The following is a 25,017-nucleotide window of genomic DNA, read 5'->3' as shown; positions in this document are numbered from 1 at the left end:
TGCTCACAAGGGGAAAAGGTAAAAAAAGGCCCCATAATGTCTTACACAATTTTTCCTGAACGTGGCAATACTCACATGTGACTACAAAGTATTGTTTGGCCCCACCACAGGGCTCGGGAGGGAAGGAGCGCCATTTGTCTTTTGAAGCACAGATTTCCTTATAATAGATAGCAGACTCCAATTGCAGAGCCCCTAAGTTCCAGAACCTTCAAGTGACCACATATCAGAAATTACACCCCTCTGGGAATTCATCTACGGGAGTAGTGACAATTTTGTCTCTGGAAAATACACATGGAGTCAAACACAGTGAATGCTGCAGAATTAAAAATTGCAAATAAGCCCTTGTAATGCCCAGTGCATTGTAGTGTCCATGTATTGTACCCAGCTCATGCTTCTGGAGACACACACCCTGAAAATTAAGCAGTCTTTCCTCACTACAATAATACATGGACATTAACTGTGGTTTATACACATTGTGTTGCTCAGAAGGGAGGGGGGCATTTGAATTTTAAAGTGCAGATTTTAAGGGATTTCCTTTTGGGAGAGAGCCTTTGTTCTACCAAAAGGTATCACAAGATTATAATTTTGTTCCTCACTGAGAACATTCAATAATTTGTTCTACCAGTAATGTGGATGACTTTTTTGTGGCTTGAGTTGAATGCTATTAGTGGAAATTTTGGGTGCAGAACTTTTTGGATCAGTTCACATTTTCCTTGTGCTTTATGCTGAGCACTTACATTAGGGTTTCATCTACATCTCCAAAATATGTGATTCAGGTGAAACCCCAGATGAATTAATTCACTATAATGAGGCAGCAGAGTAACTCTGAGCTCCACTTGGCCTCTGTTCTGTGGTGCCCTTCTTTTGAAAGGTGCACAATACTGTTGTTGACTGTACTTTTGTGCACACTTAAAAAGACATGTAAAAAGAAAGACATAGCTGGACCACAGTCCAGACGAGAGTTCTTCTCTCTCATTACACTAAATTTTTCATTGGGACTTTTGTCTGAATAACTTTTTTCAAAGATTTGCAATTAAGCTCCGATGTAAATGTGACGCCCTGGCCTATCAGGTTATCACAGGGTATTGTGCAATCTGCCCTTCTGCACGGTATCCACTCCTCCTTGGTTACGGATCCTGGTCCTTTGGTGTTGCTAACAGCTTAGGCAGTCAAAATCCTAGGAACACTTTGCACGGCACCCACCAGACACACCATTGGGGGTCTGAAAGGAATAGGGCCGCCCATATGGGGGTTGGTAGGAGAAAGTGACAAGGTGGAAAAGGAGTAAAGGAGAGTTGTGTGGTGACTCGAGAGGAGAGGTCACAGGTTAGGAGCTGGGCTCATTGAGTACTAGGTGGCGGACATTGGTCTGGGCCTGGTTGGAGCTGAAACCCCGGTCGCAGGGGATCGTGTCAAGGGGCATTGGCTGCCGAGGAGGGCAGCCAGCGGCCTTGAGCCATCACCGGGCAGGGGCCAGGGCACAACGGGGTACGTGGACCCTAGGCCAGGAAGTAGCTTCACGCGTCCTGATAATTTACCCGACGGGGGTGAAGACTTCAAGATTCATCCCCAACCCACTCCAAAATCGGGGTACTAGCACACTGATGGGATAGGACTTTCCCAAACTACAGTCCAAAGAAATAATACGTGTGAACCCTGAGAGCAAGCTCACTCCGTTAGCCATACGGGTGAGCGGGACCCGAATAGTTCCAAACTTGAGGGTCCAATAGTGAGAAGGTGCCACGGAAAAGGCCACAGGCTAACAGCAACACCAAGGACACAGATCCAGGTGTGCTCCCTCCATGCTGCAGTGGTGCTCAGAATTCTGGTTTACAAGCTGTTGGTGTTATTATTCTTGGACTGAGTGAGTACGCTGAAAAACCCCTTTGCCTCTTCCCAACGGCACCCTGTCACTGACATCTAATGGGCCCTGGGGCAGAAACCCCCTACCCACGGAGGGGTTAAACATCCTGCTGCTACACCATCGCCACCGGGCTCCCCTCTCCCCAACAGAAGTGGTGGTATTCCACATTACAACGCACCGTGGGTGGTGTCACGAACTTCCAGTTCCCCCTGTATATAGTTTACCCCCCATTTAAATCAAGTGGCCGCTCGACCCCCAGGTCCGGAGACCCCTCGAGCCACCGTTGATCCAGATCAGAGCAGCAGCCCGGGTGCTGGCACGGGGGCAGCACATGAACACTCAGCGTAGAGTGCGGGATAAATTTGAACTGAGCCTGCCTGCGATCTTTGGGAGGCAAAATAAACAACTCAACAGCAGTTTACCTACTCCCTATATGGGACATTAAGTTTTATTAGTTTGATAGTTGATGTACCAAATTTACAATACAGCATCATTGCCATACATTATACATGTCAGCGTGACACTGACAGATCGCCTCTAAAGGGTGCTTTACACGCTGCGACATCACTAGCGATCTCGTTAGCGATGTAACACGCCAGATCGCACATACGATTTGCCGAGATCGCACATGTGACCGGCGCTAAAAAAAAAAAAATGACCTATGTGCGATCTAGGCAAACCTTATCTGCAATCTGGCGTGTCACATCGCTAGCGATGTCGCAGCGTGTAAAGCTACCTTTAGAAGCGTGGTCTAATAGGCCACCATGGCCAGTTAACCTGGAGGTCATCATTTGACCTCTGGTTGACATGGCAATGTTTGGGCCCCTGTGATCTTGTCATGGAGATCCCGAGTGGGTGGGAGAGGCAACTTACTCTCTCTCTCAGGTCCCTAAATGCTGCGATCGTTGTGAGAGCCGGGTCTCTGCTGTCATGTAAGCAAAGCTCCCGTGCCGGCACAATTGCCAGGACGAACGAGTACTTCCATTTGCGGGTTTGCACTGCAATATAGGATGCACCGATTTGACTAATGTCAGGAAGGGGATAATTCCATTTTTCGGCTGACGTGAACTGACTGAAGATGAGTTCATCTTTAAAATTCAAATTCACTAATATCACCTACTTTTCCCTAAAAATGTTCTTAGCAAAAGTCTCAATCTAGAAAGCTTGTAAGTGCTCGTTAAATACATATAGTGGAGAGAAGAGAGAGAAAATCCTGTTAACCATAAGATCTTACACTTTACAGGCGAGAGATAAAGCAAACCCTGCTGACCATAAGAGCTTATACACTATGCAAGAGAGAGACTTACCAAGTGAATCTGGAGATGCAAAATGACTCTGGGAATGCTGATCTGTGTTGGCCGAGGTACAGACCTCCACTGTACAAGGTATGGTAATGTTTATGGTAATCCACTAGTTGTCAGAGCTGCAGGGCATTATAAGCAGGCACACATTAGCCCACTCTGTGATGTTTCATCAGTATTGGAAATGGTGCTGAGGAAGTTTTTGCGCACAATTAATTGAATCTCAAAATATATGTTTGAAACTGCAAATTTCAGGAAATTTCACTGAAACTTTATCTACCCTCTGCTGATTGATCCATCAGCTCTAGAACAGTCACCAATTGCGTCAATGTGTTGTGAGGTATTGTAATGTGAATACATTCTTGCATCTTTTGTAAATATTGTGTTATGTGAATTCTAATGTAATGTGGTATATTGGGATATGTGCCTGTAATATGTAATGTAGATGGTGTAATGTATAATGTACAGCACTTATATTAAAATGCTTTGTAAGGAAGTTCTGCCCAGCAACAAACAGCAGGGTCAAAAGCAGTTTAAAGTTAGGACTAGTTCACACTGGGTGGGGTCAGCTGAAAGGGAAAGTGACAGTTCATTCTAGGAGTCAGGGAAGGACTAGTTAGCAAACATGACCGACGTATAGTCAGTTGGCTGTGAAGGTCGCATACAGTGAGTGGTTTATGGCAACAAAGGAATGGAGATGGGAGGCAAGAAAGCATGAACCTCAATTGTGTCGGAAGACATACGGTGTGAACAGCATTGTGGCTAGAGACCAATCATAGAACAGAATGTCCCCAGACAAAAGGAGCCGGAGGACGGAACCCTTGGAACCAGACCCCTTAAACCATCAAGATAATAGGTGACTTCTACTGGTTCAGGACCCTAGAGGCCGGGGCCCTTATCTCTCAAAAACCATATATCAGAGAAGAATACCAGATTTCTCAATATAACCAATCCAGAAGGTACACTGTATATAGATCAACCAAAAAAAGTCCCAGAAAAACCCCAAAACACCATTAACAGTAAATATTACATCTTTATTGATAGCAACAGATTCCATTTAAAAATAAAATTACATCAGACACGTTTAAAACTATAAAAACATATGGCAAGAGAACAGGTCACACTCATGCCCCCAATTAAATGTATGTATACATATTAAGGTAACGGGGGAAGTAAGGAGTTAAATCAATTCAATTATACATATTTTAATCTCCTCAGCTCAGTGACCAAAATACCGCAACCCCATCAATTAAAAATACTCCTTGTATTACACAATGATTGTGGCTGCAATAACAGAAAAGCATCGGCTGTGCAGGGAGAATCCCTAACAATTACCTGATGTCATGTTTAGAGCCAGAGTGTGATGCTGTTCCCCTGCACGCACTCCAACGCGCGTTTCACTAACGCTTCCTCAGGGAGTCATATGGTTTTATGGTTTTAAACGTGTCTGATGTGATTTTGTTTTTAAATAAAATCTGTAGCTATCAATAAAGATGTAATATTTACTGTTATTGGTGTTTTTGTGTTTCTCTGGGACATTTTTTTGGTTGACCCTTATCCCTCAAGGTACCAAGTTACCCTCAAATGGTGAGTGAACGTAATCAACCAACCAAGCTATTTCCTGCTAAACATACGGGAGTGCAAAACTTTATTCTGGTCATTATGAGATCCCCTAAGGAAAGTGGACGTGGGACTGCAGGAATGGAACGTGACTGTCAGGGTTTGTGCTGTAACGCTGGACTGGGTTGCACTGAGATTCGGGCCAAGTTACTGGTTGTGGTTTAAAGTGAACTGTTGGTCTCCTTGTGAGGGTGAGTCATCATGTCAGCTGACATCAGTGGTAGTATGCAGCCTCAATTGGTTCCCAGCCCACACGGCAGAAGTCTACACTAATACTACTGCATGTTACATGAAATACCATGACCAGGTATTTCATGTAGCATGCAGGGGCATCTGAAGTCAGTCCCTCACCCACGACTACCGTCCCACGCCACTCTACAGTTACACTAGTTTTATGTTCATGTACAGATAAACACCTTTAGTGGGTTACATCATTATATACAACTCCCTTAATCTAAATGGGGCTTTACACGCTACGATATCGCTAGCGAGCATACCCACCCCTGTCGTTTGTGCGTCACAGGCAAATTGCTGCCCGTGGCGCACAATATTGCTAACAGCCTTCACACGTACTTACCTTCCTAGCGACGTCGCTGTGGGTGGCGAACAACTTCTTCATTAAGGGAGCGGTTTGTGCGCCGTCACAGCGCTGTCACACAGCTGCCGACCAATAGAAGCGGAGGGGCGGAGAACAGCCGCATTAACGACACGCCCACCTCGTTGCTGGAGGACGCATGTAAGCTGTTGTTCGTCGGTCCCGGGATGTCACACGTAGCGATGTGTGCCGCCTCAGGAACGTTGAACAACCTGTGTCCACAGTGATCAGCGAGATTTTGAAAATGAACGACGTGTCAATGATCAACGATTAGGTGAGTATTTTTGATCGTTAACACTCGCTTGGAGCTAACGACACCGGATGTGCGTCACGAAATCCGTGACCCCGTGTTACGAACCGGTGCCGCCATAGCCGCAAGCAGCCTGCTGCGGTTCCTGTTGCGCCCAGGCGCCGGCTGCCGTTCTTTGTCGTGCCTCGGGTCGTCCAGTTGGCTGCTCCTTCCACCACGTCTAAGTGTGGAGAGGTGGCTAGTGCGCATGCGTGCGCCGATTTACCCCAGCCAGAGTCTAAGCCCGGTGTTTTGCCTGGTGAGCATGCTCAGCCTGATTGTGTTATGTCTGAGACTAAGTCCTCAGTTCAGGCTACTGAGCATGCTCCCACAATTAACCCTAATAGCCTCTTTACACAGGTACTTGGACTTCGTGCTGTGTCTAAGTTCTGGGATGTGCCTACTGAGCATGCTCAAACTGATAGTCTGCTTTCTGAGCCTGTTGCTCAGGCTACTGAGCATGCTCAGGCACTTAGTGCATCAGAGGCTAGGTCCGGTAAGGACCTCACTGAGCATGTCCGTGAGGTGGCAGGCCCTGATAGGGCAGAGGGTGTCAGGTGTCCTGATGACGTGTCAACTCCGGACTGGCTCGCAGAGGCCCACCCCTATGATCTGGCACCTCACCATTGGTCGTCAGACGATGACTGGTGAAGTGTTTGGGGCGTGGCTGCCATGAGGTCATCAATGATGTGGCGGTTCCGGATAGGTCGCACGTGACGTCACTGATGACATGGCACTCTGCTATTGGACCTTGGTGGTTCCACCCTGGGTTTGGGGCGGACCCAGGTTATAAAAGGGGCTGGAGACAACATGGAGGTGCGCAGTCTTCATTTAGAGTTCTTGGTGGTATAAGCCTTGTTGGAAGCGATAGGTAGGGCTAGGCGAACGGTGCCTGTCACGCCAAGATTCGTGGCTCAGCACATGAGGGTCAGGCGCCGTGCTTCCTTGCTACCGTTCCTGTTGTGCTAGAGCAGTCCAGTGGCGTTAACTGGGCTGCGGCTGCTGCATCACCTGTTCAGTTGTGCCTCCTACGCACACGGACAGAATACCTGTTGCGTCACCTGTCCGAGAGTGCCCTCTACGCGCACGGACAGCGCACCCCAGAACCCCTGTGAAGTTAACAGGGTGTTCCTGGATTGGGTGTGTGAACCCTATTATCCTCCTTGGCTTCCCAGTCGAATGCTACTGGTGTGACTACCTGGTCTGACGTGTCCTTTACACACGTGGCCAGTCGAGTGGTGGCCAGAAACGCTAATCGGAGGACCGCTCGGCCTGACGTGTCTTACACATGTGGCCGACAGGGCGCTGTCGTAGCGGTCTTCTCGGTCAACGCTAATGTCGCGGGCGGAGGAGGGGACGCCGCGCTCTCCCACTGCTCGGGTCCGGCTGCCGCTGCTGCTGCGGCCTCTGCTGCTCGGTGGCTCGAGCAATGGGCCGGATCCCGGGGACTCGAGCGGCGCTCCTCGCCCGTGAGTGAAAAGGGGATTGGTTTTGGGGATTTATTGTTGTCCGTGGATCCCGAGAGCGGTGACAGGGAGCAGCTTTGTTGTTATTCCTCCCCTCCGTGGGTAGGGGGTTGGTTGTCCCGGGGCCCGGTGATGGGGTAGGGATGGATGGCAGGCCAGGTGTGGGGCCTGGTGAGGTGCAGGGTCGCGGGGGCAGCGCTGTGCCGCACGGCACGGTGGTACTCACTCAGCCTGAGACGTTGACACAGTTCTCGGTAAAACACACGGCTGGAAAGACGGTTCCCACGGACGGCTGCTGTTGCTTTTCCCCGGTAGTTGGCAGTGACGGTCTCTGTCCCTGCACCTAGTGTAATGTTGGTAGCGATGGGTTCCCACCGGTAACCCGCTCCCTGACTTGGATATGGGCCGAAGGAGCCCCTCTGTGCCCGCAGGCGCTGGCCCTGAGAAACTGGTGCCTTGGCGGTGGCGGTGTCTCTCTCTTACGGTTGGACTGTTGCCTTCAATCGGGACTTAGTTGTTTGGAGACCCGGAGGTCCCCTTCACTGATGGATTTGGCAAATTCACGGCGACTCCTAGCCTTGCCGGGATCCGAAAGGCCCCTGCCAATGGTGCTGGCTTCTCCTTGTATACCGGTACGGTACCGTCGGGCCACCACCCGTCCACGGTCCTTTCGGCAACCTCCGATCAGCCTCTCCTGCAGACGGTCACCACTGTCTGCTAACCTTGCTGTCTCAGTCCGGGGCACACACCCGGACCAACTTCAGGCTCTACTTATGTCACTTTCTCCTTCACTTCAACTCCTCTCACTTGCTCCTCTACCACTTCCCTCTCACTTCAAACTCTATCTCACTTCAACTGCAACTGCCTGGTTTTCCCGCCTCCAGGACTGTGATCTCCTCGGTGGGCGGAGCTAGCCGCCTGGCCCACCCCCTGGTGTGGACATCAGCCCCTGGAGGAAAGTAACAAGGTTTCTGGTGTAGCTTTGGTGTACCTATCCGGGGTGTAGCGTGTGGTGGTGTCATTACCTGTGACCCCTGGCTTGCCCAGGGCATCACATTCCCCCTTAGCAAAATGCAGACCGTCCGCGGGCTGCCTGTCCAACACCGGTTTTATTTTCTGAAAAAAAAGATAAAGCATAATACAAATAAAATAACATCATCCCACAACGGGAGACACTTTTCTTAAACGTTGCAAATGGTTTCAAACGGTTAACGGTTACGGCTTCTGCTCTCACCCACCCAAGTAACCTGGCCCTGATGCTGCCCCTAAGAAAACAGGCAGCACCCCTTGACCCCAGTCCTGCACCAAGTTACCCGAGCGGGATCTGTCCTTTCCAGGGGACCCACATCCATGGGGAGCCCCTGGAACCCCCAGAGGGTAGCCACCGGTTCCGGTGGTGGCTGGGCCCCAGCCTGCTCCACTGCGGGCCCTCCCTCCAATCTGCCTCTCCGGAGGCGGCAACGGTAAGCTGCAACAAAACATTATTATTTACATCCCACAAGTTTGTGGTTGCCCTGCAAGTTCACGGGCTTGTCCGTAAGGAGTCCCTTACGCAACTTCAAACGGTCCCCTCGGGGACAACGGTGCCAGCAACGACCGGTTTTATCACGGTTGCTGACAATCAGATGAGACTTCGGTGATCATTTTCATTTTCTCATAAACTTGCAAACTTTTAAACACATACTCACTCTCCCCCCTTTTTTTAAAGAACAGTTTCCCTGTACCTAAGTGGGGGTCTACCTAGGTTGGGACGGGTGGACCTCCGGGGTCCGGTATCAGTGGTGACAGGCAGCGGGGAAGAGAGAACAATCAGTCTCTCTTCCCTGTTATCGTGTGGGGCAGGCGGAGGCATAGGGGAGCTGGGCACAGGTTCATCCCTGGGCACTGGCACTGGTTCTGGCTCACGGTTGACCACCTCCATCGTTTCTTCATCCACGGGTTGTGGGAATAGTATCACTGGAAGAATCACCGCACCATTCTGTGTAGGCCAGTCCGCTGGGAAGTCACCCATCACGGTGTGGATTACCTCTTTTGCCTTCTCTGCTGGTGGAGGAACCGGTACTTCAGCCGTTGCCCTCAATGCTGGTGGCCACCTTTTCAGATGGTCCCGGGAAACCGTGGCCAAAGTGCCCCCTTGGTCACGACTGATCTGGTAGGCCTTCCCATCTTCCCATCCTGTGGGCTGTATGACGTATGGGGTTTGTTCCCATTGATCATCCAGCTTGTGGGTTTTCCTCTTCCGCTTCAACACCACATCTCCAGGCTGGAAAGGGCCAGCAGATGCCTTCTGGTTGAAGCGCCGCTCCTGTTGTTCCCGACTCCGACTTAAATTCTTCTCCACATATTCCTGAATCTGTCGGTACTGCACCCTCCGCCGGGTGTCCCATTCAGCCGTCGAGGGGAGTGTTTCTGGGGCTTCCAGTCCCATTTCCAGGTCCACCGGCAGTCGGCCGGGGCGAGCCCTCATCAGATATGCTGGAGTGCACTTCGTTGAGCTGGACGGGATATTGTTATACATATCGACCAAGTCAGGCAGCTTCTCCGGCCACAGGTTCCGCTCTTCTAGCGGCAACGTCTTGAGGAGGCCAAGGATCAAATGGTTCATCTTCTCACACATACCGTTGGTTTGGGCATGGTAAGGCGTGGTCCGGATCTTCTTGCAGCCGTACAGCTGACAGAACTCATGGAACACCTCTGTCTGCTTCAAAGGCTGGGCCTTGGTCAGTAAGCACCTTCTCAGGGTATCCATGTGGTCGACAGAAGTAAGCTTGGAACGCTCTAGTGGCGGTACGGCCGGTTAGGTCTTTGACCGGAACAACCACCATGAACCTTGAATAATGATCTACTATGGTCAGAGCGTAGGTGTACCCACTTCGACTGGGGGTGAGCTTTACATGGTCAAAGGCGACCAGCTCCAGCAGCTGATGTGTAACGATCGGGTGTAGGGGGGCATTCTGGCTAGCTTCATCCTTCCTCCTCAGCGTGCAAGGACCGCACTCTCCACACCAGGCCTCCACAGACTCCCGCATCCCACTCCAATAGAACCGCTCTCTCAACAGCATCTCCAGCTTCTTCCATCCGAAGTGTCCGGCACCATCGTGGTATACTTGTAGAACGGTGGGTACATTAGCCTGGGGAATCACCAACTGGTGGATTTTCTCATGAGTCTTTGGGTTAATCAGCTCACGGTACAACTTCCCTTGGTGTAAGCACAGCCGGGTCCGTTCCTTCCACAAGCGTTGGGCTTCAGCCGGGGCGGCAGGGTCTATTCCAGCAGCGCCTCGCTCCACCAGGGTCTTGACTAGGCGGACAGCGGGCGCCTGGTTTTGAGCTTCCTGCCACTCCTGACTTGGCAGCGGGTCCAGGTTCGCCCGTTGTTGGTGGACATGTACCTTCTCCGTTGGCGGCTGGTGAAATGCAGGCAACTCGATCTCTTTAAGGTCGTCATCTTCGCACCCTTCTTCTGACAAATGGGGCATCCGAGAGAGTGCATCAGCATTAATGTTGACACGACCGGCCCTGTATTTGATTGTGAAGTCATAGTTGGCTAGCCTGGCCACCCACCGCTGCTCCAACGCGCCCAACTTGGCCATGTCCAGGTGAGTCAGTGGATTGTTATCCGTGAAAGCGGTGAATTTTGCTGCGGCCAAGTAGTGGCGGAACCGCTCGGTGATAGCCCATACCAGTGCCAGGAGCTCGAGCTTGAAGGAGCTGTAGTTCTCAGGGTTCCTTTCAGTCGGCCGGAGCTTTCGACTAGCATAAGCAATCACTTTTTCCTTCCCGTCCTGGACCTGGGATAGGACTGCCCCTAAACCCACATTGCTGGCATCAGTGTAGAGGATGAATGGGCAGCTGTAATCAGGGTACGCTAGGACCTCCTCTCCGGTCAAGGCCGCTTTCAGCTGGCGGAAGGATTCCTCATGCCTTTCTTCCCACACCAGTGGGGCTCCGATGGGTCTACCACCTTTGGTCTGTCCCACGAGGAGGTCTTGCATGGGGGCAGCCATCTTCGTGTACCCCTTGATGAAACGTCAGTAGTACCCCACCAGACCCAGAAACTGCCTTACTTCTCTCACTGTGGTTGGTCTCGGCCAGTCTTGGATGGCAGTAATCTTCTCGGGGTCGGGGGCGACACCTTCTGCACCCACCACATGCCCCAGGTACTGCACTCTGGGTTTCAGCAAGTGACACTTAGAGGGCTTCAGCTTCATCCCGTATTTGGCAAGGCACGCGAACACCTCTGCCAGGTGCTCCAGATGGGCTTCATACGTCTGGGAGTACACAATCACATCATCCAGGTATAACAGGACGGTTTCGAAGTTTAGATGCCCCAGACAGCACTCCATCAGCCGTTGGAAGGTCCCAGGGGCGTTGCACAGCCCGAACGGCATACTATTGAATTCACAGAGCCCCATTGGGGTGGTGAAGGCAGTTTTCTCCCGGTCCTCCGGTGCCACCACCACTTGCCAGTACCCGCTGGTGAGGTCAAGGGTAGTGATGAGCGAGTACTAAAATGCTCGGGAGCTCGAGGCTCGGGCCGAGCATCTCAAAATACTCGTGTACTCGGCCCGAGCACCGAGCCCAATGTTATCCTATGGGAGACCCGAGTATTATTCTGAAATGACCCCCGGCAGCATGTAGAAACCATAAAACTGTAAATTAAAAAAAAAAACGTGCGTGTGTGTGTAAGCGTGCATATATATATATACACGCGGAGTGGAGTGCGGGAGGGGCCGTAGCCGAGCGGGGAAGTGTCGGGCTAAAGGCACGGTCACGCTGTGCGGGCTGGCCAATCACTGCAATTCCACAACAGGGCTGTGGCATTGCAGTGGTCTGCCAGCCAATCCCTGCATAAGGGATGGCTGTAAAAAGAGCGCCAACATGAAGACCACGAGTACAGCACGAGTATCGCGAGATTACTCGGTCCCCGCCGAGTAGCCCGAGTACATTGATACTCGTGCGAGTACTGAGTAGTAACAAGCATACTCGCTCATCACTAGTCAAGGGTAGAGAAGTAATTCTCAGTGCAGCCAAAGACTCTTCAATACGGGGCAGTGGGTAAGCATCTTTATGCGTTATCTGGTTAATCTTCCGGTAATCCACACACATCCGCATGGTGCCATCCTTCTTCTTGACCAGTACCAACGGGGCGGCCCAGGGACTACAGCTGTCCCTAATAACCCCTGCCTCTTTCATGTTCCTCAACATGTCTTTGGCACATTGGTAATGCGCAGGGGGAATAGGCCTGTACCTCTCTTTGATAGGGGGGTGCTCACCGGTGGGGATGTGGTGTTGGATCCCTTTGATCTGCCCGAAGTCTAGTGGATGTTTGCTAAAAACTTGCTCATACTCCTGTACCACCCTGTATACCCCTTCTTTGTGATGTGTAGGGGTATCGTCAGTGCCCACGTGTAGCTGTTGGTGCCACTCGTCTAACTCCCCTTGGGGCGGGTGAGTGCTGGTAGCAGGTGGGGAAACTGGAGGAGCTGCCCCGAGGATGGTGTGGGGATCCAGGGTGAGCAACTTGGCAAGGGTAGCATACCGGGGAAGCCTGACTTCTTCCTCCCCACAGTTCAGCACCCTCACGGGCACTCTCCCCTTCTTTACATCTACCACCCCTCAGGCGGCCATTACTGTGGGCCAGTGCTCGGAGGGCATGGGCTATATCATGGCAGGGTAGTCACGCCCCTGAGGCCCTACTGCTGCTCTACACCAAATCATCATCTCACTCCTAGGGGGTACAATCAACGGAGCAGCATCCATCACTCTCACCCCACCAATCTCTCCTCCTGTTGAGTTTACATGCTGGCGGTACATCAAGGCTCTGATCTCACGCTGCACAGCTCTCTGTCGGCTCCCCGCCGCCGTGGCGGCCAGCTGCTGCAGTAGGACCAACACATCACTCATACAGTGCTCCATCACATTGGTTCCCAGCACTATCTTCGGGTTATGATCACTGGGTTCATTCATGATCACAATCATACCCTGGTGTTGCAGTTCAGCTCGCCCCACTGTCATGGCCACTTGTTTATACCCCACTTGGGTCAGTGGGAGTCCATCAGCAGCAATCAGTGTTATACTAGTATCTGGGGGAGCCAGCTCGTCTGTCCCCCAATACCGTTGGTACAATGTGTATGGTATGGTGGTTACCTGTGATCCAGTTTCCAAGAGAGCCATCACCGGTATGCCATCCACAGCCACGGGGATGATGGGCCGGGCCCCGATATACCGGTCCCGCCAGTCTGGGGGGCCACGGGGTTCTACTCCTGAGGATTGGCCCGTGTCCCCAGGGGTTGCTCGTTTAATGGGCACTGTCGGAAGTAATGGCCAGGCTTGCTGCACCTGTAGCAGGTTGGAGGTCTGTTCCGCGAGTTGTTAGCACTTCTCCGCTGCATCCAGGGAACATCCTCAGGGCTGTCGGCGAGCTGTATCTTGGTTGGAGGTTGGGATCTGGTCAGAGGTTGGAGTGCAGCGAGAATCTTGGCGAGGTCTCCGTCCATGCGGCGGACCTGGGCAGCCAGTTCTTCCATCGTGCTGCTTGGAGCTGTAGGTACTGGAGAGGCTGGTAGAGCAGAGGCCACCACGATGGGGGCCGTCTCAACTGGACACGGGGCTGGCTCCAAGACTTCCGAAGTTGGGGGTTGCAGAGCTTTAATGGCCCGTTCCTTTAACACAGCAAAGCCTACATCAGGGTGTTCCAGGGCCCACAGCCGGAGTTGTTTGCGATCCTCAGAGGACCTCATCCCCGGCACAAATTGCTCCACTAACATTTTGTTGCTGTCCGCCTCATTGATGGTGTCCACCCGCTTCAGTGTGCGGAGGGCGGTTTGCAGACGTAAAGCGTAGTCCCGAATGCTATCCACAGACCGTTGCCGGCATTGGTAAAACTGCATCCTCAAAGGCAGTCTGTAGTTTCTCAAAGATGGTGGCTACAGAGAACCGGTCCCCCTCGGCCCAGGTCTCCGCCTCCTGTTCAGCCGCGCCGGTTAGCTGGCCCAGCACTACCGCTGCACGTTGCTTATCAGTCAGGGGGTACAATTCCAGGAGCGGGTTAAGCTTTTTCCGGAAGACCTGTAACGCATCAGGTTTCCCATCGTACTGCGGTAGCCAGGTAGCTCCGGGCACATAGGGCAAGGAGAACGGCATTACCTGAGCGAGAGCGGGGACCGCGGCACCTCCTGCCAGCGCGGCCGGGACCTGGGCAGGCCAATTCCCATCCACGGGTGCCACTGCGGCTGCGACCACCGCTCCCCCAGCGGCTCCGTCGGGCGCAGACATCTTGTTTCCGTTCCCCTTGGCCTCTTTCCGGCCCCTCCTCTATCGGGGTGGGGTTTTGGCCTTCGCGCCTCCACTACTCGGGAAGACGCTCGAGCGGGAACTTTTCGCGCCAAAGATGGTGGCTTCTGAAATTTTTCGGCCGGACACCTCCGGCGGTAACAAGGCGCACCTCTACCCAACGGCAGAGCGGTAAGATCCTGTTTGTGACGCCAAGTTGTCGCGGGCGGAGGAGGGGACGCCGCGCTCTCCCACTGCTCAGGTCCGGCTGCCGCTGCTGCTGCGGCCTCTGCTGCTCGGTGGCTCGAGCGATGGGCCGGATCCCGGGGACTCGAGCGGCGCTCCTCGCCCGTGAGTGAAAAGGGGATTGGTTTTGGGGATTTATTGTTGTCCGTGAGTTCTCAGAGCCATCCAGCTCTATAGTCTCCGCCTAACCCACAGGGTGCCAGCAGCTCCATTACCATCTGGAGCGCGGTGGACCCCGACTGGCGATTGGGATATATACCCCTGGTCCTAATCTGCCGGTCCCCCCGTAACACCCTGACAACATATCGTTAGATATGTCGTTGCGTGTAACAGGGCCTTAAGAGTCTGCAGATATTAGTTGATTGCCTTTTAGTTGCATTTATTAGTTGAACGCAGCTTGAATCTACAAAAGCTAAAGCAATATTTGCATCTTTATAAACAGAAAATCAATAGGCATAAATATGAAAAAGCTAGTCAATTGGTTTGCAAGATATAGGATCTTAGAGTTCTCAATTTATGGTTGGGACTTGGTCTGTGGGCTATAGGCCTTGCCATTAGCAGACAATATAAGACAAGACATACATGCTGTGTATTGTGACTGTCCCTCCTGGTGAATGTCTGATTTACAGTATGAAATAATATAACTTCAGAGACATCAGTGAGTGGCTGCTGGAAGGGAAAGTCCTATTGTATTATGGAACAGGCTATCACAGTGGACTGAAACCCTATACTGGTCACACTAAATAGGCCAAATAGGTTAATCTAATGTGTCTTACATGTCAGTTTTGATTCAGTGAACTGTAACGCTTGCATGAGTCACAGTCATCCTTGGTATATGGAAAGCCTCGGGGCCTCACCCACTGCAGCTATCGCATTTGAAAGTATTGCTAATTCTGGAAAATTATTTAAATGTTTCCTCTTTTCTTCTTATCACAAGTTCACATACGGTATACTGCAATCATGATATTTATATTGTAACAGCATAGCAAAGCAATAATGCAGCTGTTATTTCATTTAGATTGGTTAAAGTCAGTTTCCTGTGTACAGTATAGTGATAGCGCAGTGATATCACACCGGGATGCACCAAATTACAAATTTAACTACATCTATACAAGCCAAGGAAATCGCCCTATCTTTGCAGACAGGAGTCTTGTTCCATGTTTTCTCCATTTGTGGATAATAGCTCTCACTGTGGTTTGCTGGAGTCCCAAAGCTTTAGAAATGGCTTTATAACTGTCAAGGGTGTCACAGGTGACCGACATTCCTGTGGTGTCCAGTAATAGAAGGTCACAGCGTTTCGCTGCCCAAAATGCTCCCTGACTTTCTATTATTCCTGCTGTTAGTATTCAGTATATGATTTATTTCTTCTTCTGGGATTAAATGCTTTTTCCTTTAGGACCCAGTGGAGATCCTCTTGACTTCAGCTGCTAATCATGATGTATTTCCCTTTGGGTTTAAATACTCTAATTTTCCCTGCACTTGTGCTGGTAATTTTCAGTTCCTTCACAAGCTTGGGATGCAAGCAGGCAGCTTGCACTCATTAGTAAAATCATTGCTGCTCTTTACTGAACTTTTTCCTGAGTCGTCTAGAGTAAGTTGTTTGTTGATTTCCCTTGTTTGTTATGCCTGTGTGTCTCTTAGTGTCTAGTGGGGTTGACGAAGAGCTCATCCCATCCACTCCCTACCTAGGACCCAGTACAGGGTCAGCCAAGAGTCAGGTATCCAGCTCGGCGCATTGGTGCAGAACCTATCTAGGATGGTGAGGGAACCCAGGGACCGGCGGCAGGCTTGGTCAGGGGTCACCTTTCCCACTTCCATACACACAGGGTTCGCTTCCCTTTTGCCATTCACTTGATACTTCCTTGTACCTAGAGTGACAATAACCTTTTCCAGACTGATAGATCTCAATTACTTTGCTTTTCATTTGTTCCTGAATTCCTTTGAATCATGGCATGATATCTGGCTTTTGAGGATCTTTGGTCTACTTCACTTTGTCAGGCAGGTCCTATTTAAGTGATTTCTTGATTGAAAACAGGTGTGGCAGTAATGAGGCCTGGAAAAGCTAGGGAAATTGAACTTCCCAAAGATGTGATAAACCATAGTTCATTTGTTTTAAGCAGAAGCAAGAATCACTTCTTAGGTTTGGATTTCTTTTTCCCTTAATAATAAAGACTTCCATTTATCAACTGCTTTTTGTGATTACTTGTGTGATCTTTGTCTAATATTTAAATTTGTTTGGTGACAAACATGCAAAAGAATAAAAAATCAGGAAGGGGGTCAAACACTTTTTAACACCACTTTATCGATCTACACACTCCAACACTGAAAGAAGGAACAGTCAGATTTTTTTTCTTTTTTCACCATTTATGAGCCACTTCTTCTCCCCTAACTTCATTTTCGATCCTTTGGGCCAAATGCCAGTGGATGGCAAAGGTGTGCATAGCCAGTAGTTCTGCATACATTACATATGTACCCGCTCTAATATTTGGAAGTCAAAGGCAAGCAGAAAATAGCATTTAGATAATTATGCAGTTACTAGTTTGTCCTTCACATTTGGTAGGCAATAAGTTGGGAAACATAGTAATAATCACTAAACACAAAATCTATTTTTAACAACAGCAACAGAGAATAATAGCAGCAGATTGTTCTCTAAATGTTCTAGTTTTTTTTCTCCATAACCTTGCACTAATTTTCTCATGTTTTGTTCCTTTCTTCTCATGAATTGCTCATACAATTTCATTTTCTGGGACAACTACTACTATGTTTTGTTTGAAGCCAGAGTAAAACTCATTTGTATATAAAAAGGCATTACAATAAGTAGAGATAGCATATGTTTAGTCACCGCCGTGTGCACAGTGAGCGGTGTCTGTAACTGCTCCCCTGCACTGATGACACCCGGAAAGCATTAGAACATTAGCAGGGTCAGAACACTATTAACCTGCAGATTAACCCAGTTTTATTTCACATGACAGGCTCCCTTTAATAACATACCAATTTTTTTTGCGTTTTGGCCTCCACTCATTTCACCGGCTCTAACTTTACTCACCTGTGTGCTTGTAGCTGATTGAGCCTTTGTTTTAAATGGGAGAAACTTTATTATTTCTCAGCACTGTTTGGGGGTTTATCACTGTGTAATCTATATATGATTTTTTTTTTTGCAAAGAAAACATTTTTGGGGAGTGATATTGTTTTCTTCATTTTTTTATACTGTTCGTATTTCACACTACATCTGTGATTAAAGTAGCATAAATTTCCAATGTATATACTTATTTAATGCATGTATAATAAACATTTGTTTTCTAATAATTTAGATATAGTTTACTTATATTTTAAAGTAAATAATATACCGCAGTTTCCGGCAGTAACAATTTTAAAGGGAAACTATCAGCAGGTATTGCTATTTAGGCTGGAGTCACACTTGCCAGAAATTCATGCGTCTCGCATCACATCACCCGGCACGGCCGCACACTCTCCTGACAGGAGCGGGTCGGCTGCATGTATTTCTATGCAGCTGAGACACTCCTGTCCGGAGGGCGGCAGGCCATATCGGCTGATGCGATGCGAGACTCGCATGAGTCTCTCGCAAGTGTGACTCTGGCCTAAGTCTGAGAGCGTGATTTCAGGGATGTGTCACTTACTAGGCTGTGTGTTGTTTTGTATGTCTTCACTTGGGTATATTTTACATTTCTTTTTACATTTCTTTTTACACATACACATATGGTACCAGTCAACCCCCATAAACCAAAACTTAACCTCCCTTAAAGAGGACCAATCACCAGGATTTTGCAATATGAAGTAACGGCAGCGCCATACAGGCACAAAGATATTGAAACCAGCATACCTGTTGTAGAAAGATCGGATGGTTGGTTGCAGAAATATCTTTAATCAAAGTTGCAGAAATGCACTGCACTTTGATTAACAAGTGCAACAGGGGTTGGTCTTTGTGGGGCGTGTCCTCGCTGTAAAGTCCTTCTCCAGCTTCCTCTATGACATGCCCCCTTGTCTTCATTTGAATCTCGTGCTGTGCTGGCATTGTTGGCGGCACTTGCGCATTGACACAGTGATTCTATCTTCATTAAAATGGCACTGGAGTCCGCACATGCATGAAACGGGATCTCCAGCGCCATTTTATTGAAAACACTGCGGTGAAGACTATCAAAGGCATAAGCGCATGAGCAGATTTTTTTTTTTTACATCTGCGCATGCCCCCTTGCCGCTCCGGAGTTTGCGGTTTGTGCATTAGACTCCGGCGCCATTTTAATGAAAACAGAATCGCTGTGTCAATGCGCACACACTGCTAACAACAGCAGTGGCAGCACTGCACGAGATTCAAATAAAAAAAGGGGGGCACATCACAGTGGATGCTGGAGGAGGACTTTACAGCGAGGATCTGACCCACATAGTCCGGCAACCGTTGCAGTTTTCAATCAAAGTGCAGTGCATTTCTGCACCTTTGATTAAATATATTTCTGCAATGAAGCGTAAAATCTTTCTACAACAGGTATGCCTGAATTAAGGTACTTAGTGACAGTAAGGCACTGCCTTTAGTTGATATTGCAAAATCCTGGTGGTTGGTCCTCTTCAAGGGAGGATAAGGTTATTATGGGGGTTAATTCTGGCGTCTCAGAGCAAGAAGATGTAGGAGGGTTAATGCAGGGGTCTAAGGTTTGGTATAGAAAGAAGATGCAGGGGGAAAGGGTGTTTATTGTCCTCTCCTGGTGGTCTGCTGGTCAGAAAGATAGTTTGTGTGGGCTCCTTGGCTTATAAATCCACAGAAACAGGGCAATGTGCTAAGATTCATTCCCCCTATTCTTGGCTGAGGGCTATAATGTAACTTTTTACCCTTCCCCATCCACTGACCAAGACTCCTCCCCCCCATCCTGGCAAAGGGCTAAGATGGCTGTCGGCTAGTTTATTATCAACTTTGTACTCCTTCGTCCACCTTCCCCCCCAGTAGACATGTGAAGTTCATACATGTGGGAAGGGAGCTTCTGATAGACATATATATATATATATATATATATATATTTTTTTTTTTATATATATATATATATATATATACATATATATATATAAATATATATATACATATATATATATATAAATACTGTGTGCAGACTTAGTAGGTAAATTAGTATTTTGATCATATGACATTTTTTATGCATGTTGAGCTTCTCCAGCTGTATAGAGCCAACTACTAATTAAGTAAATAAGGTGATGTGCATCTCTGTAATGAGAAGGGGTGTGGTGTAATGACACCAACACCCTATATAAGGGGTGCATACTTATTAGGCTACATCCTTTCCTTTGGCAAAATGGGTCAGAAGAGAGATTTGACGGGCTCTGAAAAATCCAAAATTGTGAGATGTCTTGCAGAGGGATGCAGCAGTCTTGAAATTGCCAAACGTTTGAAGCGTGATCAACGAACAATCAAGCGTTTCATGGCAAATAGCCAACAGGGTCGCAAGAAGTGTGTTGGGCAAAAAAGGCGCAAAATAACTGCCCATGAATTGAGGAAAATCAAGCGTGAAGCTGCCAAGATGCCATTTGCCACCAGTTTGGCCATATTTCAGAGCTGCAATGTTACTGGAGTATCAAAAAGCACAAGGTGTGCCATACTCAAGGACATGGCCAAGGTAAGGAAGGCTAAAAAGCGACCACCTTTGAACAAGAAACATAAGATAAAACGTCAAGACTGGGCCAAGAAATATCTTAAGAATGATTTTTCAAAGGTTTTATAGACTAATCAAATGAGAGTGACTTTTGATGGGCCAGATGAATGGGCCAGAGGCTGGATCAGTAAAGGGCAGAGAGCTCCACTCCGACTAAGACGCCAGCAAGATGGAGGTGGGGTACTGGTATGAGCTGGTATCATCAAAGATGAACTTGTGGGACCTTTTTGGGTTGAGGATGGAGTGAAGCTCAACTCTCAGACCTACTGCCAGTTTCTGGAAGACAACTTCTTCAAGCAGTGGTACAGGAAGAAATCGGTATCGTTCAAAAAAGCATGATTTTCATGCAGGACAATGCTCCATCACATACATCCAACTTCCCCACAGTGTGGCTGGCCTGTAAAGGTCTAAAAGATGAAAAAATAATGACATCGCCCCCTTGGTCATCTGAGCTGAACCCCATAGAGAACCTGTGGTCCCTCATAAAATTTAAGATCTACAGAGAGGGAAAACAGTACACCTCTCAGAACAGTGTCTGGGAGGCTGTAGTGGCTGCTACATGCAATGTTGATCTTAAACAGATCAAGAATCTGACAGAATCTATGGATGGTAAGCTGTTGAGTTTCATCATAAACAAAGGTGGCTATATTGGTCACTAATTTTTTGGGGGTTTGGTTTTGCATGTCAGAATTGTTTATTTCTAAATTTTGTGCAGTTATATTGATTTACCTGGTGAAAATAAACAAGTGAGATGGGAATATATTTGGTTTTCATTAAGTTGCCTAATAATTCTGCACATTAATAGTTACCTGCACAAACAGATATCCTCCTAAGATAGCCAAATCTAAAAAAACACTCCAACTTGCAAAATTATTAAGCTTTGATATTTATGAGTCTTTTGGGTTGATTGAGAACATGGTTGTTGATCAATAATAAAAAAAAATCTTCTAAAATACAACTTGCCTAATAAGTCTGCACCCAGTGTATGTATATATAGATATATATATATACAATGTGATTTTCTGGATTTTATTTTGAGTATTCTATCTTAACATACCCTTAAAATTATAGACTGTTCACTTTGTCAGTGATGTACAGTTAGGTCCAGAAATATTTGGACAGTGACACAAGTTTTGTTATTTTAGCTGTTTACAAAAACATGTTCAGAAATACAATTATATATATAATATGGGCTGAAAGTGCACACTCCCAGCTGCAATATGAGAGTTTTCACATCCAAATCGGAGAAAGGGTTTAGGAATCATAGCTCTGTAATGCATAGCCTCCTCTTTTTCAAGGGACCAAAAGTAATTGGACAAGGGACTCTAAGGGCTGCAATTAACTCTGAAGGCGTCTCCCTCGTTAACCTGTAATCAATGAAGTAGTTAAAAGGTCTGGGGTTGATTACAGGTGTGTGGTTTTGCATTTGGAAGCTGTTGCTGTGACCAGACAACATGCGGTCTAAGGAACTCTCAATTGAGGTGAAGCAGAACATCCTGAGGCTGAAAAAAAAGAAAAAATCCATCAGAGAGATAGCAGACATGCTTGGAGTAGCAAAATCAACAGTCGGGTACATTCTGAGAAAAAAGGAATTGACTGGTGAGCTTGGGAACTCAAAAAGGCCTGGGCGTCCACGGATGACAACAGTGGTGGATGATCGCCGCACACTTTCTTTGGTGAAGAAGAACCCGTTCACAACATCAACTGAAGTACAGAACACTCTCAGTGAAGTAGGTGTATCTGTCTCTAAGTCAACAGTAAAGAGAAGACTCCATGAAAGTAAATACAAAGGGTTCACATCTAGATGTAAACCATTCATCAATTCCAAAAATAGACAGGCCAGAGTTAAATTTGCTGAAAAACACCTCATGAAGCCAGCTCAGTTCTGGAAAAGTATTCTATGGACAGATGAGACCAAGATCAACCTGTACCAGAATGATGGGAAGAAAAAAGTTTGGAGAAGAAAGGGAATGGCACATGATCCAAGGCACACCACATCCTCTGTAAAACATGGTGGAGGCAACGTGATGGCATGGGCATGCATGGCTTTCAATGGCACTGGGTCACTTGTGTTTATTGATGAGATAACAGCAGACAAGAGTAGCCGGATGAATTATGAAGTGTACCGGGATATACTTTCAGCCCAGATTCAGCCAAATGCCGCAAAGTTGATGGGATGGCGCTTCATAGTACAGATGGACAATGACCCCAAGCATACAGCCAAAGCTACCCAGGAGTTCATGAGTGCAAAAAAGTGGAACATTCTGCAATGGCCAAGTCAATCACCAGATCTTAACCCAATTGAGCATGCATTTCACTTGCTCAAATCCAGACTTAAGACGGAAAGACCCACAAACAAGCAAGACCTGAAGGCTGCGGCTGTAAAGGCCTGGCAAAGCATTAAGAAGGAGGAAACCCAGCGTTTGGTGATGTCCATGGGTTCCAGACTTAAAGCAGTGATTGCCTCCAAAGGATTCGCAACAAAATATTGAAACTAAAAATATTTTGTTTGGGTTTGGTTTATTTGTCCAATTACTTTTGACCTCCTAAAATGTGGAGTGTTTGTAAAGAAATGTGTACAATTCCTACAATTTCTATCAGATATTTTTGTTCAAACCTTCAAATTAAACGTTACAATCTGCACTTGAATTCTGTTGTAGAGGTTTCATTTCAAATCCAATGTGGTGGCATGCAGAGCCCAACTCGCGAAAATTGTGTCACTGTCCAAATATTTCTGGACCTAACTGTATATAGGTCTACATAGCAGCAGACTGGTAAGAGTTCATATGCTGACTCTGTCCAACCACTGCAAGAGTCTACAATACTGAACTATGGAGCATCAGGAACATTTGTGTCACTTACCTATAGAAGACATGGTAACATGATGCTCTAATAAAAAACATTGGGTCCTAGCATTTGTGTGACTGTTACCTTTACATGTATCAACTTAATTAATATTGTAGACCAAATATATTCATTTAAACCACAAGTAACAATGTGGCCAGTATCTGGCCTAAAATTCAAAAGGGAGCTATGGTCAAAAGGGGGTAGCCTAACAAAGTCATTTAAATTCAGAGATACATTGAATTGAATAAGCAATCATGCCTGAGAATTTTTCCTCCTGGTATATATGTCACCATCCTAGTTTATTTGTCCCCTTCCGAGCATATATGTCCTCCTCCAGTTATATATGTCCCCATCCTTGGCCCCTCCTGGTGTATGTATATCCTCCTCCTTGGCACATTCTTGTATATGTGACGCCCTGGCCTATCAAGTCGTCACAGGGTATTGTGCAATCTGCCCTTCTGCACAGTATCCGCATCCTCCTTGGTTACGGATCCCTGTTCTTTGGTGTTGCTAAGATCAGAGCCAGTCAAAACCCTAGGAACACTTTACATTATACCCACCAGACACACCATTGGGGGCCTGATGGTAATAGGGCCGCCCACTTGGGGTGTTAGTAAGGGGAGGTGAGAAGTGTCAAAGAGGAGCAGAGTGTGAAGTGGAGAGCGAAGGGTGAGGAGCTGGGCTCCGAGTAGAATCCTAGGTGGCAGACATTGGTCTGGGCCTGGGAGGAGCTGGAACCCCGGTCGCAGGGGATCGTGTCAAGGGGCACGGACTTGCCGAGGAGGGCAGCCGGCATCCTGGAGCCATCTCTGGGCAGGGGCCAGTTCACAATGGGGTACGTGGACCCTAGGCCGGGAAGTAGTTTCAAGCGTCCTGGTAATTTACCTGACGGGGGTGAAGTCTACAGGATTCATCCCTCACCCGCTCCAAAGTTAGGGTACTAGCGCAACGAGGGGATAGGATGTTTCCCAAAGTACAGTCCACCAAATCCCAAGCGTGAACCCTGAGAGCAAGCTCACTCCGTCTGCCATACTGGTGAGCGGGACCCGATTAGTTCCAGACTATAGGGTCCAACAAGTGAGAAGTTGCCACAAAAAATGTCACAGGCTAACAAGCAACACCAAGGACACAGATCCAAGCGTGCTCCTTGCTGCAGTGGTGCTCAGAATTCTGGTTTACAAGCTGTCGGTGTCAGTATTCTTAGACTGAGTGAGTACGCAGTGACCCTTCCTTTTCCCAACGGCACCCCCCTGCACCACCACCGGGCCCCGGGGCACAAACCCCCTACCCACAGAGGGGTTAAACACCTTGCTGCCATACCACCGCCAGCGGGCTCCCCCACTAACAGCAGCGGTGGTACTCCACCTTGCCACGCACCGTGGGTAGCGCACAAACTTCTAACTCCCCTGTATATATCACCCTTTTCAAACTCGAGTGACCGTGCGAACCCCCGGGTCTGGAGACCCCTCGAGCCAACGAGTATACAGTGCCTACAAGTAGTATTCAACCCCCTGCAGATTTAGCAGGTTTACACATTCGGAATTAACTTGGCATTGTGACATTTGGACTGTAGATCAGCCTGGAAGTGTGAAATGCACTGCAGCAAAAAAGAATGTTATTTCTTTTTTTATTTTTTTTTTAAATTGTGAAAAGTTTATTCAGAGGGTCATTTATTATTCAACCCCTCAAACCACAAGAATTCTGTTTGGTTCCCCTAAAGTATTAAGAAGTATTTCAGGCACAAAGAACAATGAGCTTCACATGTTTGGATTAATTATCTCTTTTTCCAGCCTTTTCTGACTAATTAAGACCCTCCCCAAACTTGTGAACAGCACTCATACT

General features: G+C 48.1%; 1 long non-coding RNA gene across 1 annotated transcript in view; it reads left to right on the top strand.

The window, feature by feature from the left end:
- Positions 1 to 25,017, top strand: part of LOC142295411 (uncharacterized) — a 77,199-nt gene that overhangs the window by 31,669 nt on the left and 20,513 nt on the right. The window contains exon 2 of the long non-coding RNA XR_012751451.1: positions 3,108 to 3,249. This is a non-coding gene — a long non-coding RNA (uncharacterized LOC142295411). The remainder of the gene's footprint in view (positions 1 to 3,107; positions 3,250 to 25,017) is intronic.

The sequence above is a fragment of the Anomaloglossus baeobatrachus genome, chromosome 3 (assembly GCF_048569485.1).
Source record: "Anomaloglossus baeobatrachus isolate aAnoBae1 chromosome 3, aAnoBae1.hap1, whole genome shotgun sequence".
Taxonomy (NCBI): Eukaryota; Metazoa; Chordata; class Amphibia; order Anura; family Aromobatidae; genus Anomaloglossus; species Anomaloglossus baeobatrachus.
The sequence above is the reverse complement of the archived record's forward strand: the minus strand, read 5'-3'. Positions and strand labels throughout refer to the sequence as shown.